Genomic DNA, 17,196 nt, shown 5'->3' with positions numbered 1-17,196 from the left:
AGGGGCAGAGAGAGAGGGAGACACAGAATCGGAAACAGGCTCCAGGCTCTGAGCCATCAGCCCAGAGCCCGACGCGGGGCTCGAACTCACGGATCGCGAGATCGTGACCTGGCTGAAGTCAGACGCTCAACCGACTGCGCCACCCAGGCTCCCCTAACTTGGAATTTTGATGTTTCCTTGATCCTGCTTCCATACTCTTTGCAGGGAATTCCCACTTTATGTAAAAATGTATATAAACTTTTATCATTCAACAACTGTTTTATTATACACTTTAATATTTCCAACAACCTGTACTTAAGCAAGACAATAATTATTCTCCCCATTTTCAAAATGAGATATCTTAGGATCAAAGCAGAGGCCACTCCGACATGTGGTGAAAAAGTAATAGAGCTGAGTCCCAAAATTCAGGTCTTCAGATTCCTAGGTACTCACATATTTATCAGTCACTTCTTGAAACTATGTTTCACCCACTGGAAGTCACTAGAATTGTTGTTTAAAGGTTTTTAGAATCTCTTAACTCTGCTACTCTGTACGATCAAGAACCAAGTAAAACAACAGATCCTACATGGACCATCAGAGCAGCCTGGGACATTTAATTCTATGCATATGGGGCAAATCATTACATACGCATACTAAATTTCCCAGCTGTCATTTGTATGCGGGATGAAGTCATGGGTAACTTGCCCAACAACGGTTACATCAGTATGCAACAAAATCCAAAATATCCCACTGCGTGCCTATGAAGGTGTCCGAAAAGGAAAGAATCTTTCTGATCTGAAAACAGAATTTGGATCTTCAAATAAAAGTCTTGTATTTGATTGCTCATCTTCTGCACTAAATCAGGTTACTGTGACCTCACATTTCAGAGTTATTTCATTCCTGGACTTTTCTCAGAAATTGCCCATGGTAGAGAAGTGAGAGGGAAAAAAAATCGTACATTTTGGCCATAAAATATTTAAAAAAATTAAAACACAGTTACCTTGGCTCTTATAATATTCTGATATGTTTATTCCTCTTTCTCATTCATTCTACAAAGATGTTTCTTTATGATCTTAATTTAAAATAATGTATTTGATAAAATAATCATAAATTATAATAATAAGAAACTAACTCATGAACATGTAAGAATATACTGATTCTTCTCAGTGTTTTAAAACATTTTATATCAATTTTCCCAATTGGGAATATTCCTCAATTCAATTGAGTGTATTCTAAAATTTTATGTAAATATATCCTTTTTTGTCTTCAGGGAAGGAGGAGGAATTTTTTAGAGGTCATGTTGCCTCTTCCTTCTCCACAGAAAGTTTTTCTTTGCCAACAAGAAGTGTTGAATGAATTAAGACCACTATTGTCTTTATTGGGAAGAAAAGAGTCCACATCTGTTCTACTGTAAAAGAGAAATTGAGAAGGCTAGTTATTTCTTCTTATTCTACTAGCAAGTTTTTGAATACATTTAGTATTTAATGAGGCCTTACAAATGACATCAAAGCATCAATTCAAGTCAACAAATATTTATTGAGTGTCTACTACATGCCACACACTCTTCTAGACTTCTGAAGTTATATTAGAACACAAAACAAACCCACACTCATGGAACTTTTGTTTTGAAGAAAAAGTACAGACTATATAATACCAGATGGTGATAAAAAGATGTCCTAAAAAGATTCAAGTCAGGTAAGAGGATAGAGTTTGACAGGGGAGATGGGGATCATTTAGCTAGAATGGCCAGAGAAAACCTTGCTGAGTGGAAGCCCAAAGGAATAAGTAAGATAGCCATGCCTGTATCTATTCATGACTGGAGAAAAAAAAATATTCCAGGAAGAAGGAGAGAAAATGAAAAAAAAAACAAATCACTGAGACAAAAATATGCCCAGCATGTTTGAGGAACAGCAAAAAGTCACTGTGGCAAGAGAAGTTTTAAAAGATGAGTTTTGAGAGGAATGAAGAATGAAGTCATGTAGAAACTGGGAGTTCTCAGTAAGAACATCACTTTTACTCAAGATGAAATAGGAAGTTATTATAAGGTTTTAAGTGAGGAGTGGCACATTGTGACTCAAGTTTTAAAATTCAGACTTTTCTAAATATCTGACTGCTGTGTTGAGACTACACTGTGGGGGGGCTGAAAAGAGAAGCCTCATTTGTGATGCTATTGAAATCGTTCTGAGGAGAGAGAATAGTGGTAGGATACACAAGTTCAGAAGTGACTTGATGCTGAATATATGTTTTGATAAAAAGGCTAATGAGATTTGCTGGTGGATTGAATGGGAGGTATGAAATTAAAAAGGAATAAAGAATAACTCAAATTATTTTGCCCAACAAACCAGTAGAATAAAGTTAACTTATTTTTTGGGGCAAGGAAAACCAGAGGAATAGTGGGATAGGTGAAGAAATGAAGAGTTAGATTGGATACCCAAGGTGGGGGGAGCAACTCACAAATTATTGGACCAGTGAAACTGGAGATGAAAGGAAAATCTGGACTGGAGATAAGCATCTGAATCATCTGTCTACAGAGATAGTATTTAAAAGCATGGGATTGGAGAAGGTCACTAAAAGGAGAATGGCTACACAGAGAAAACAAGATGTAGTTTGAAATGCATGCCCTTTATTAATGTGTGTGTGTTCCCCAGCAAAAGTCCACAGGTATGACTTCATGTGGTTTCCAAGACTCCATTCTTGTAAAATAGATGTGAAACAAATCACACTAGTAAGAGCAGCCTGTCATAAAGGTTCTCTCTTCCCTGTGTGTGACTAAAATGTAGGTTGCAAAAGATTCTAAGGTCTGGGGATTTCTCCTCATGAAGATATTTTCACAAATCAAGGGTTGATTTTGATGTCAAGGACTGGTAAAAGGTGAAAAGAAGTACACAGTGTCAAACTGTGTGACTACCTCCAACAATCCTTCCCTATTTGATAATTACTAAAAAATGTTTTTTCATCTTTGTAATTCTTCCACGTAACCAATAATTTCTTTTCACTTAAGAACTTACAATACTTTTAGTTCTAATCAAGATCTAGAGCTTTTCTTTTCTCTTCTTTTCTCTCTTCTTTCCTTTCCTTTCCTTTCCTTTCCTTTCCTTTCCTTTCCTTTCCTTTCCTTTCCTTTCCTTTTCTTTGTCTTCTCTTCTCTTCTCTTCTCTTCTCTTCTCTTCTCTTCTCTTCTCTTCTCTTCTCTTCTCTTCCTTCTCTTCTTTCTCTTCCCTTCTCTTTTTTCTTTTTTTTTTTTTTTTTTAATTTTTTTTTTTTTTCAACGTTTATTTATTTTTTGGGGGACAGAGAGAGACAGAGCATGAACAGGGGAGGGGCAGAGAGAGAGGGAGACACAGAATCGGAAACAGGCTCCAGGCTCTGAGCCATCCGCCCAGAGCCCGACGCGGGGCTCGAACTCACAGACCGCGAGATCGTGACCTGGCTGAAGTCGGACGCTTAACCGACTGCGCCACCCAGGCGCCCCTCTTTCTTTTTTTTTAAAGAGAGAGAGAGAGAGGGAGAGCATTTGCGCATGCATACAAAAGACTGTGTGGGTGGGGGAGGGACAGAGGGAGAGAGAGAATCTTGAGCAGGCCCCATGCCCAGTGTGGATGTTGACACAGGGCTCTTCTCAGATCTGTGAGATCATGGCCTGAGCCTAAATCAAGAGTTAGACGCTTAACCGACTGAGCCACCCAGGCACCCCTGGGGGTGTGTGTGTATGTTTTTAATACATTTCCATTTTAATGTGAAATCGTCAAATATTCTTTTCAATTTGCTTAAAAGGATTGATTTTGTAGAAACAAAACTGTGACAAAACATACAGAGCCATAGTAGACATAATATCCTATGATGGTACTTTAGGAGAAGTGGCATTTGGTCTAAAATTGAACCAATGTCATTATTTTCTATATCTTTATGTATTATTTCAAATGTAATAAATATCTTATTATATGTAATATATATATATATATATATATGTTAGTTTATATTGTGATATATTTTAAGTAGACACTGTACACAAAAACCATTCTTTCAACAAAACTTTTTTCCTGGCACTGATTTGTCACATCAACGCCACAGCATTCTTAAATACTTGGACAATTAGACGAGAAATAATTTGTTGTTCATACTGTGAACCAATTTTTAGCATCACAGTGCTAGAAAGAAAACAGAGTATGTTGATAAGAAACAGTGTCAAATCCAGTAAACCCAGCTTTATATACTTTGTGCAATGAATGTTTATATTCCATTGATCCCCAAGATAGTTGAAATGATCCGCCAACAACAGCTGTTATGAAAAGTGACTGTGTGCCACTTGACATCGACATGGCAGATGCGTGTACTCACTGCAGCTGTCAGGCTACAAAAGACAGAGCAGCAAAAACCTACCAAACTGATCCTGCAAAGAATCAAAAATATTTCACATTATATGCAAATTAGAAAAAGGAATCCTAAATACAAGGGACAAAAATGAAATAAACATTGCATTGTTTTCTAACGCGTGGACTAAACTAATAAATAGTTCATTGGGCTCCTCAAAATTCTTTTGACATCATGAAAAATAGAGACATACATCTGCTTCACGTGTCTATTCATTGGCTTTGTGTGATACTAGGTTCTAGCGTTCACAGAAAGAGAGATTATTTGCTTGTTTAAAAACTATCACCATGGATCCACCCTTTAAGTTATTCTGAACCTTACATACAGACACGCACACATACACACACACACACACACACACACACACACACCTGTATGCATGCCTGCAATAGCACTTTACAATAAAAGACAACAAAACACACTTAATGTGTTATTGATCAATCATTCAAAAAAAACTTTCCCTCAAGCATGGTTCAGCCAGCAAATTTGATAGTAAATGATAAGGTAGTCACTTAGCAATGGTGTTTATTCATGCTGTCTATTTAGGATTGCTGGGGTTTACCATTTAGATTGTTGTTTGTTTTGTTGTTGTTGTTGTTGTTGTTTTTGGTCATTTTATAGGTACCTGTGTTCAAAAGAACAAAACAGAATGCATGCTTGGTTGTTCTGTACTTTTTTGGTGATGGTTTTCATCAAGGCTAACATTGTTCTCTATGGACTGTAGCCCAAATTCATGTCTCTTTTCTTAATGTGGTCAAGTAACTGGCTGAAAAACAAGGAAAGCAATTGGTAAGGATATTTGGAGACTCCTCTTTCACCGGTGAAAAACAGACTCTAGTCAGGAAATGCATCACACCCTGGGTAAGAAATAGGAACTAAATGTGAAAACCACCTCAAAGCATCTTCCTATAAAATAAATTAACTCTGCACTATAATTGACAAAAGCTTTCCAAGCCTAAAACAGTATGATTCTAATAAATGCATAGAAATAGTAATAAAAAAGTTTAGTCTTCCCTGAAGAACATACAGAAATTAACATTTTATGTCTACACATTATAATTGGGACATATTTAATGAAAATCCAGTTTTTCCACTATATTTTAGTCTGTAAAAATGTAAAAAAAAAAGTGAAAAACTTCAGAAGTGTCTCCAGTCATTCCAGACATTTTTCACTGATAAAAAATCAAAGAGGACAACTTCCAAGTTTGTAAAAATTGGCTGAGACTCTGCAACTGGCAATTGGCGGCAGATTTTCATTCCCTCCCCCGTGTTGAGCCTGGTTTTTGAGCAGTAAACCCTTTGAAGTCCACGGGAGTTCTACATGGAGAAGAAATTGTGTCTGGTGAATCTGGCCTTTGCGTTTTTGCTTCCCCCCCACATTTTATAAATGTTTAGTGCTGAACTAACATATATTCATGTAGCATCCTCTGCTTTCCTTCCTAATATATAAAAGCTGCATTTACATTGTGTAATTCAGAGAAATTATTAAGTTGTGTGTCTTCCATAAACAAATATTCAACTAAAATTAAACATATGTATTATGCATTAAGCAAATTGTGCTTACATATGCACTATAAGCACTACATAGAATGGGAAAGGATTTTTTCAATTTTATGTTAAAATTAATTAAAAATTATATACACATTTATATATGTATATACACATATATACATATAAAACATATATAAAGTGTGTGTGTGTGTGTGTGTGTATATATATATATATATATATATATATATATATATATATATAAACTTTAGAGGAATGATCCAGAAAGGTATTCAACTAATTTATAAATTAACTTTCTTTGTCTCTCTCTCCTTACTCCTTCCTTCTCTTTCCCCGTCTGTCTGTCTCTATCTGATAGGTCTAGATAGAGGTAGGTCTGTCTCTACCTCTCTCTCTCTCTCTCTCTCTCTCTCTCTCTCTCTGCCACTCTTTCTCCTAAGACTTTAAAAATTAAATTGTTTGCTCTCAAATTTTCCACATTAGTGTCTAGTCTAAAATGGAATTTCTTTTGAAGGCTTAAATAAAGTCCACCTAGTTATTTGTGAGTTATGTGAACAGTCATAAAAAGTATTCTTAAGATTTTTCTTTTTGCTCATGTAAGTCAAATGAGGCCAGGACTACAAATATCAACTTGGAAGGATTTGAATCCCCTTAAGGAAAGGAAACATATCTGAATTCAGTGAAAATCTTCTAAGTATTTTTGTTCATTAATTTACACAATTTAAAGAAAAATGATTTAAGCATACCAAGTAAAACATGTCTGTCTACCTGTCTAAAAAGTCACAGAATTCATTTCTTAACATAGTGATGGTGCAGATCTCCATGCATGAGCTTGTGAGAGCTTTGCTCACTCTCTCTCCCCAACCTGAGCCTAAGAAAATTAAATGAAAAAAAAAAAAAAAAAGAAAGAAACATTGCAATATTAAAGGTAAGAATATGAATAACTTCAAATCAGGAAATGACTAAATGAATAATCCGTGAATAACGTTAAACACCAGTGAGGGTTGTATATATGTGTAAAACATTTTTAACAAAACACTATGTTTAGATTGCACATTGAGTTTTCCACTTCCTAATTCACACGTATCACATGCAGTCCTGGGCACCCCCCCCCCCCCAACTAGATTAACCCAGTCTTGCTCCATCCTCTCTCACCCCTGTTCCCATTTCCAGATGCTTTTAACTAGCCTCTCCTTCCCTCCAATCCTACGATTTCAAGAAACCCTGTGCACTTTATTTCTCCAGATGGCCCAAGAAAGACCAGTTTTCCCAGAATGAAGCCATGTCAATTCAGTCTTCTCTCTGAGACATAAGTGAAAGGGTCAACACTTTCTTTAGTCCCCAATCCCTGTTTTTAGCACGGGACACAAGCTTTGAATTCTCATCATCATTCTCCATCCGTTTGCATCCCTTGGACTATAGGTCACTTCTCTATAGCCGCTGACATGTTTGCAGTGAGACTGCAACATGGTAAGTCGTTTTTCTTCCCTGGCCCCTGCCTCATCCCCTCGTTCTATTTCCTTAACATCCAAGGCATATCATCATCATCGTTTGCATGGATGACTATCTCAATGCCCTGGTTTTCCATCTCCTACACCTCAGTAAGATTTTCCTCTTCATGAGTTTCCCGTTACCTGCCTTTGCCTTTTGATCCCCATAACACGACCACAGACCAAGATCTCTTCATTTTCAACTTATTGCCATGGCCTGAAACTAACTAACTCCTGTGTTCAGTTTTCTCTTCCTTTCTTCAATTAATTCTCTATCTTGATTTCTAAACACAACTTTATCTACAAGCACTTTAATGCATAGTTTTTCAGGTTATGACTTCCATAGAACCACATAATCAGATTTAGCCTCTAAAGCTTAGTTTGCAAACTCCAAATTTTATCTACTGACTTGTTGCTATGAAAAGGAGCAATCAGACACTTTCCCCCTCCTACTCCTTTTTATTACTCACATATTATTACTATCACTTTTGTTTCCTTAGTTACTTTTTAAACTTTATATACAGCACTTAAGTCTTTGTTAAGCAACTTTATAGAGTATTTCTTAAATGGTTATTCTATGAGAAGAGGGATATGAAATGATTACATCCGGAGAGTGGAACAGATTATAAGACTCTTCCTCTTTTTTTCTGTACCTCTCTGTCCAGTAACCTTTCCTTGAATAGTTCGTGAAATAAAAATAAATAAGATGGGAATAAATAAATAAACAAATAAATAAGATGGATATTCGATCATGACATTCACTTTCAATGACCACTGATTTTCTCAAAAAGATTAGCTTTTCTGTACTTCAGCAGGTTGTAATTCATATGAATCTCTCCTCCCCCCACCCCCAAACCTCGTACCTAATTAGTTTTTCTGCTTCACAGTGTTATTCCCTACTAGTCTTGGAACTCATCCCCAATACCCCCGACATGCCCAGACCTACGCCCTCACACTGTGGGCAGGTTTTATTCACCAGACATATGAATTTCACAGCTACAAACTCCATGCAACAGTCCACAAACATCCAGAATTTGGGATGCTGTGTCCAGGTGCAATTCTTCACCGTTTTTTTTTTTTGTTTGTTTGTTTGTTTGTTTTTTAAACCATAACAAATCTGTCTTCCTTCTTCCTTTTTAAATCAGGAAGGAAGATCAGGTCAGCCTCATAGTTGGGTTAAGGCACCCTGCACAAAAGTCCACCCCCTTCTTCAAAGCTAGACTTCAGTTTACTTTACCCTGGCCTCGTCCCAGCCAACCACAGTCTCCTCCACAGACACCTTCCTGCCAGCAGCAGCGGTCACACAGGTAAGGCCCCAGCAGGCCTCAGGGACACACCTACACAGATTAGGACCCTGTGATCAATTTCTTTGCTCCCTCCAGCTCCTCTCGTCTAGATTGTAAGTAGCTCCAAGTCAAAGACATTTTTTTTTTCTTCACGAAGAAATGATTGAAGCTTAAGGAGCCAATGAGGATTTTTAAAATAATGTGATGGAACTCAAACAGTTTTCAGCATGCTTTATTTTAGCAACGCTTTCTAGTTTCGTAAGTAAATTTATACGTACATTTTTCCCTTGATTGAACCATTTCAGCAGAGTTCTCATTTGGGGGAGTAGATCTTCTTGTAGGTGTTATTCCCATGTTTGAAAGAAAAGAACTTTTTCTTTCGCCATGTGTGTTTTTCAAAAGTAAACTTTCCATTTCAAGTCGTGGATGACAGTGGCCAGCCCAAGTTCCATGATCCCCAGGCCGGGCTCTGGCCCCCAAATCAGATGCGATGCACTCATCACTCAGCCGAGGCAGCCCTCTGCCAGGAGGAAACAACTCGTGCTGCTTAAAAGAAACAGCCAAAGAAAGAACCTCAGAGCCAAGGAAAGAGAATATAATATTTTGAAATATTTCAAAAATGTCTTGCAAAGAAAGGACAGTCTCTAAAATTGGACAGAAGAAACAAGATTAAGAAAGCCACATTTTCCATTTTAGCCACCTGAACAATGTGTCCCCGAGAGTGTTCTCCATCAAATAAGAATATCAAATTATTGCAGGAAAGTTTGTCCAACCTACAAATTCAGCACAGTAGGGCAGAATTTCTTTACGAACTCGACATGCTTTGTAGCTCTCACGTAATCGTTTGATAATCCTGACATGCCTTGTACTTCCCATCACAAAGTCTGAAACATCCATGAATCTGATTTTTGATCATTGTGGAAGAACTGTAGAGGAAAACAAAAGCTCATCTGGCTCCACTTTCTTCTGCTTTCTGTACTCCATCCACACTGAACTTCTCTTATTCCTTCCAGTTCACCATGCTTTTTCCATCTCTGAGCCAGTGGACTTGCCGTTCCCTCTGCCCAGAGACCTCTCCAGTAGCCCTCCTTCTCACCTGTCTAAAGCTTACTTACCAACCACATCTCATGTATTATCCATTCACTCTGCAAACGTTTAGAGAAGGCCTACTAAGTACCCAGCCCTGCTGGAGATCCAGGTGTTAACATCAGTGAGCCCCTGAGGTCCACATTCTAGGCAACGAACAGAGACAATAAATAAATAACATGAAGCATATCAGATGGCAATCAGCACAATGTGCAGCATAAATCAGGGTGAGGAGAAATGGCATCCTGAGATAATGGCGGCGGCTCTTACAGTGTGTGGTCAAAGTGTAGCTTTTCAATGACATTTAAGAAAACATCTGATGGAGATGAAGGATGAGTCAGGTGTGTATCTAGGGGAAGAACATTCTAGACAGAACAGTAATCAGAAAGACTCTGAGGAGGAAGCATGCTTGACGTGTTGGAGGGCTAGCAAGGATGCCAGAATGGATGGAACGAAGAGGCAAGGGAGGGAGCTTCGGGGGGCTACCCAGAGAGGCAACAGGACCCTATGGCCTGTGGAGGGCCCTGACAACATCATGAAACTCTGACTCTACTCTGAGTAAGATAGGAGTCATCAGAGAGTTTTGAGATAAGCAGTGGCATAAACTGGCTGCAGGTTTCACCAAGGTCGTTCAGGCTGCTGCGTTGGGAATAGATTGTAGGTGGGAAGGGGACAGGCAAGAAGGACAGTCGGGAGACTATTGCAATGGTCCATGCAAGGAATGACGGTCATTTGCAGCAGGTAGGGGTAGTACTGGTGGTGAAATATTGCAAGATTCTGGTTATTTTGGAAGTATGCCTGACAAGATTGACTGAAGGACCAAACGTGAGCACCTTCTTAAATTTGACATCCTCTAGGAAACCCGATATCAGTCCTGGTTAGGACTTCCTGCTATGCAGTCTCTGGGAACCTGAACATCTCTCCTTGTGAACACATGGTACCCTCTCAGTGTTTGCCTTTACACTGGTTATTGTCTACTCCTACAACCCTAGCTGCTAAGGTAGTGCCTTTCGTGTAGTAGATGCCAAATAAACATTCTGCAAAATTATTAAGGGAATGAAAAATTATAGTGTTTGTACATTTCTTTACCTCTACTTGTAATGCTCTCTTGTAACTTTTACAGACTTGATAAGCTCCTATTGGCCCATCAAAACTCAATTCAAATATCACTTGAGTCTTTCCACTTCCCACTTCCCAAGGCAGAGTTCGTCACGTCCTCCTCTCTGTTTTTGCATCTTGTAATATTGCATTTATTGCCATGCACTTCAATTTATTTTTGGACCACAGTAAAAAAAAAAAAAAAAAAAAAAAAAAAAAATTTGGCATATGTGCTCTTCACAAACCAGGGTATCTAATAGACAAGGATTTCTATTTTTTCAATGTAATAAATCCTCCCAACATATTCTGGCCTCCAGAGTATGTGCTATGCATACAAATGCCAGTGTAAATGACTTTTAAAGATGGGGTGCCTGGGTGGTTCAGTCTGTTAAGCATCCAACTTCAGCTCAGGTCATGATCTCGCAGTTCATGAGTTCAAGCCCTACATCAGGCTCTGTGCTGACAGCTCCGAGCCTGGAGCCTGCTTCGGATTCTGTGTCTCCCTCTCTCTCTGCCCCCCCCCTGCTCATTCTCTCTCTCTCTCTCTCTCTCTCTCTCTCTCTCAAAAATAAATAAACATTATTTTTTTTTAATTTAAGATGATAGCAAACAATATGTTGTGTATTTACAATGTGTCACATTCTATGTGAAGTATCTGTTTAAATAATCACATGATCATATGTGCTTTTCACAAAACACTATGAATATAAAACAATCATCACTCCATTTTACAAATGAGACGTCTGAGGTTAAGGTACTTGGTCAATCTACATAGGTAATAAGTATTATAGCCAGACTTCAATTCTCATCATAGAGATTGTCACCAATCAACCTCTGTGCTCTGGTGCCTCTTTAGAAGGAAAGGGCTTGAGTTCCCTGTCCAGCCTAGATACAGGAGATTAAATTTAAGTTAAATCAAGTGTTCAGCAGGAATGGGAACTCAGACCCCAACGCTGAAGCCCAAACTGATCACGTTGACGTATCTCCCAGAAATTTTCAGAAATATGAGTCAGGAGATCTTTCTACAGGATATGTAATGAAGGGACTGAATCTATTGAATTTAAGTTCCAAGAGATTTGACATTTCTCAAGAGGCACCCTAGCGACATTTATTTTTATGCTTACCTCTTCTAGTAGATTTCAGCTTCTCTGAAAAAAACACTCTGCCTTTCATTTTTATGACATGCTACTCAGCACGTTCTTGTTTTGTTTAGTAGGAAAGAGTCATTCGAATCTTCCTTCTTTTATGGAGGGAGTCAACTCAAACCTGCGGCAATGACTAGGCTACAATCATATAGGTCATTTTTAATAGGTGCCTTGAATCCTGGTCTAGTGCTTGATATCACTCACCACATTTGGAATCAGAGCAGTCATAAATAAGAAAACTCAGACACAGGAAAGAAGAAAGTGAGGGATCATCTGTTTTCTTAAAACTTATGACAGACTTGACTTGCAGGTTCAGTTATGTATCACATTTAGTGGAGAAACCCCTTCTTACTAATACTGCAAAGTATGTATCAGCTCCTGTGTGGAGAGTATCTCCATCTAATAGTACTTTTTTTTTTTTAAGTTATTTGTTTATTTGTGAGAGACAGAGAGAGAGCATGAACAAGGGAGGTACAGAGAGAGGGAGAGAGAGAATACCAAGCAGGCTCTGTGCTGTGAGCACAGAGCCCGACACAGGAGCCATGAGATCATGACCTGACCTGAAATCAAGAGTTGATGCTTAACCAAGTGAGCCACCCAGTCATCCCCACGTGTTTGGCAAGCACTGGTCTGAGGTTAACACATTAGAAAAATGGAACAAAAAATATGTTATAGGCAAGAATGAAATAAACAACCGATGAAGTAAGTATTTATTGTAAAATAATAAAGTCAAGCAATAACCAGATAAACTGCAATGGATTTTCAAACATGAATGTTTTTTAAGTACAGAGCTTCAAGCTCTGGCAAATTCTTGTAACAAATGTATCTTATAATTTACAGACGCTTTCTTTTAACATCCACCCCCTGCATAAGCACAAACTCTCCCCATGCCCTTCTCCCGCCCTTTCCTACTCGACGTGTCCATACATATTTGGTGAAATCCCTTCACTTGTGTTTTTTAATTAATAAACGTGTAGTTACATTTCCCTTAACATCAAGTCTTTGCCTGAAACAGGCTAGACATTTCTTACAAATAGTTGTAGGTTGAATGAAATTTAAGCATTAAATTAGCTCGATGCACTAACACTTCTATGAAAACGTCTTGTGTTGTATGTCTGGTCTGGCGATAAAGCACTGAATGATGAATCTTTTCATGTCCTCAGCTAACCTCTGAGATTTTTTTGGCTGCAACCCAGGACCATTAATATCAATCATATATTCTTCAGGTGGATGTATCACGTTTGTATCTTCTGGTAGGACTATTTAGGGAACAATTCTGAACATCTATCTTCTTAGACTCTCAGTTTCTAAGTTGTCTGGGCTTCCTGACTATGTGGACCAATCTGTACTAGACTTGCCACCAACTTACCTCTAAAAGTAAAAAGGATCCAAAGCACTTCTGAGTTATGACTACAGGCAGAGTCACTGGCGTCCTTTTCTGGGCTAGTGTCTCATAGGTTCACCTTGCTACTGCAGAAGAAATCTGGAGCTACTATTCAATGGCATGTGTGAACAAGTGGCTGAACCATGGCTCTTTAATACCAGTTGCATCTGAATCACTCCATCCTCAGTTCAAAGAGGTGGTAGTTCTGGGGGAGGGGAAGGGGGGGCGGGTGTGAAATAGGGGGTGGGGATTAAAGGGTGACCTTGTGATGAGCACTGGGTGTTGTATGGAAGTGTTGAATCACTAAATTGTACACCTGAAACTAATATGATGCTGTATGTTAACTAACTGGAATTTAAATAAATATTTAAAAAAAAGATGTGGTAATTCCAACAAAACCTGATAACTCTATCCCCCAAACACAGCTCTTAAACCCTAAGAACAATCCAGAGTCACATGGGGAACCCTATTAAATACAGATTCCTGGCACTGGCCACTAGAGACATCAAATCAAATGGTTCAAAAGGATGACAAGAAACCTAAATTGTCAACAAGTACCCAGGTTTTATGAGACAGGTGGTCTTTGGGTTATAATATGGTGAACACTACTGCCCTTCCACGTGTGTTGCATGCCATCACATTTCTATTAGTTTCACGTTATTATTCCTGGAATTAGGGAGATGAATAGAGACAATTAGCAGGGACTCAGCTGAGCTTTTGGTCTCAACTAGCTAGAAAGGAATGTTGAGGAGAATTCATTTTCGGGGTGCATGTCTCTGCTGTGAGTCATACCAGCACATATGCTGGCAATAGTTTGTTTACTGGAACTTACTTCCTAATTTTACAGTTATTATGATTTTATTATGATGATTATGAGTTTATGATGATCTAATCATGCCTGTAATTAAGTTATATCCCAGCAGGTAAATTTTTCCAAGGGCATTAATTTTTGTATTAAAGCCCAAGGTTATCGCAATATAGAATAAGCCACAGGTAAAAATACATAATAGCAATATATTTGTTAGGAAGAAAAATAAGTCATAAGACACTGAGAAACAATGATATAACAATTTGGCCTTTCCCTCAGATGTTAACCTGACCTCAATTGTACTCTCTTTGATTAAACATAGTGACTTCTCGAAAGCTTATTTTCTACTTTCATATTTTATCCAGGTTGCTAGGTCAAGAGATAAACAGTGAGATTGAGAAGAATGGCTCCAATACTGAGAGTCATGGCAAATCTTACAAGAACCTCCAGAATTTACTGAGGCCACAGGATAGCTTTTGTGATCTTCTTGTGTGAAATCCAGTATTGTGTCAGCCTCCTAGGGTCCAAATTGCACCTTTCTTAAAAGACCTCAAGATTTATTCCCCCTAGCTTTGAATGAGTGAAAATGTGTTTTGTTGAAACTTCCCAAGAAGTAACTGCATTTACTATTGTTTATGGGCCTGATGAAAGAATTTGGCACTTAATGATTCCCAGACCATTTCAACCTTGAAGAAGAAGAAGAAGAAGAAGAAGAAGAAGAAGAAGAAGAAGAAAAGAAAAGATAGAAAAAAAGAAAAGAGAAGAAAAGAAAAAGATGGTAGAAGCTGAATATTTTAAATGCTAAAATCAAAAATATGTAGCTTCCAAACACCTTACCAAGGAATTAATTCAATGATTTGTCTCAGATGTTATGAAAAATTTTAATGACTGTTGACCTGTTCAAATGAGGGAAATGAAACACAAGAGAAAGTGACTGCGAACAAGATATCCAGGTGGCCCTCTGAAATTCAAGTCTGTTGCTATTAGCTCTGGTTTAATTATCTTCCACTCCCTCACAGTTTTCCCACAAATGCTAATACTCCCTTTGAAATCTCAGCCCTTGCTTTGGTCTGCCCATTTATCGACACTCTAAGAAGTGATGTATTGTGCTTCTCGTCTGGCCAATTAGAGGCACCACACATAGTGCATAGTCACAAAAACTAGACATTGAATGCCTACACATATTTTTTTTTTTTGGAATTTGTTATAATTAGAGAAATAAAATACATTTATGGTTTTCATCAAATTATTCTGGGGGAAAGAAACCAAGAGGTAGCTTTTCTTGAGCAGATACCACCCATTTGAATTTGGCTTTAGAAAATTTATAAGATACAGGTAACAATTTATGTCAGTGTAACGCTTAAATCTTGTTACTGAAATTAGGTCATTTCTGAACTGCGGACACAATACCTTCTGTTGAAGGACTTTATCACCTAAATATGTCTTCCCAGGTAAGAAAACTGTCAGTACCAACTGCAATACTAAAGTTTCCATTTTATAAACAGGAAAGCTGATAGAATTTACACAATTGTTTTGTCAAAATTGCTTAAGCTTTAAAGAAGTTTAAACAATGAAAATTCTGGATTAGAGTGTCACAGTGGACATTCTTTCCATTCCTGGTTTCATATTTCTGATATGTGGCAGTGAAATATAGAACTCTAAATGCATAAGCTATGAAGGCTCACTTACTGTTTGATAAGTATCTAAAATGCAGTGAAAACAAAACGCAGGATTTCCCTGGAGTTCTTTCTAGCAATGTGCTGATTATAGCAAAGTTAGATTTATACATCTCTCACCCTTCCTTGATGCACTTCTCTTCTTCCTTCTGGTACCTCGAATCCAAGGAGTGTCTCCATAGTCTACCCTCATTTCTTCAGTGTTCCCGATCCGCTGGCCTTTCCAGAAATAATGTTTCCCGACAATAATGTTTGCTCCAAATTACTTCTCCCTCCAACCCTTCCAGTCTTTCCAACCATTGATACTCTTTGGACCTAAGCCAGCATTTACCTAACTATTGGGGAGTAAATACCTATAGTGGCAAGAATTCTTTGTGAATAGCAAATGCCCTGATCAACTAGTTTAAGCAAATTGATAATCTATTGGCTGCTTTAATTGGGAAATCCAAGTGGTTATATAATCTTTATACATAACTGGATCCAAAATTTCCAATGATGTCATTAGGAATCCCACTCCTATTTTTCATATGTATCATTTATTTTAGGTGGGTTTTGTCCATGAAGAGTAAAAATGGGTCTGGAAGTTATAGCTTTGTACAATATTTAATATCTATGATCACAGAAGGATAAAGACCCTTTCTCCTTGAGCATACATATCATTTCCCTCAAAGGGGCCTTGATTGGTTCTGCTTGGATTATCTGACCAAGCTAAACAGTCCCCAAGTTCAGTGGGCTGGAACTATGATTAATCGGCGAAGACCGAGTCCCCACTTCTGTGGCAGGGAAGAGGTGTCATGATTGATTACTTACCATTTGAGTAGTGAAAGTTCACCAAAGGAAAAGAAGAGTCATTCTTTTTCATTCCACTGACAATTGAATTCATCATATGAGAGGTGTTTTAATTCTTAAAAGATTCTTAATCCTAAAACTATTTTCTAATAGTGGGATTGCAGGTAGTGTGAACAGAATGTTGAAAGAATTATTTTGCTAAAGAATCCTTCCAGGATCCCCTTGAGGATGGCTCATCTTAATTTGCTTTGTATTTTATGTTCAGGATGACCTAATTCCCAAGGTTTGCTGGTCCCTGAAAATAGATGTGCATTTACCCCTTTCCAAAAGACACTTGAGAAGTGATTCAGTGGTCAAAGAACCAAAACATACACGTACTTCTAATCTACACTGTAATCCGCACAAGCAAATTTACAGAGGACTTCTGTAAAGGAGTTCCTTTCTGAAGCATTGTTATAAACAGAATTATCCTCAGTAAATGCAGAATCATATTGTTGAAGCAATCAAGTAAAAAGGGAAGGAAATATGGAGGACAGATTTTTCTTCTCAAAATATTATTTTTCAACTTCAATTTT

Source organism: Puma concolor, chromosome B1 (genome assembly GCF_028749965.1).
Source record: "Puma concolor isolate L17-30 chromosome B1, mPumCon1.1.hap2, whole genome shotgun sequence".
Taxonomy (NCBI): Eukaryota; Metazoa; Chordata; class Mammalia; order Carnivora; family Felidae; genus Puma; species Puma concolor.
The sequence above is the reverse complement of the archived record's forward strand: the minus strand, read 5'-3'. Positions refer to the sequence as shown.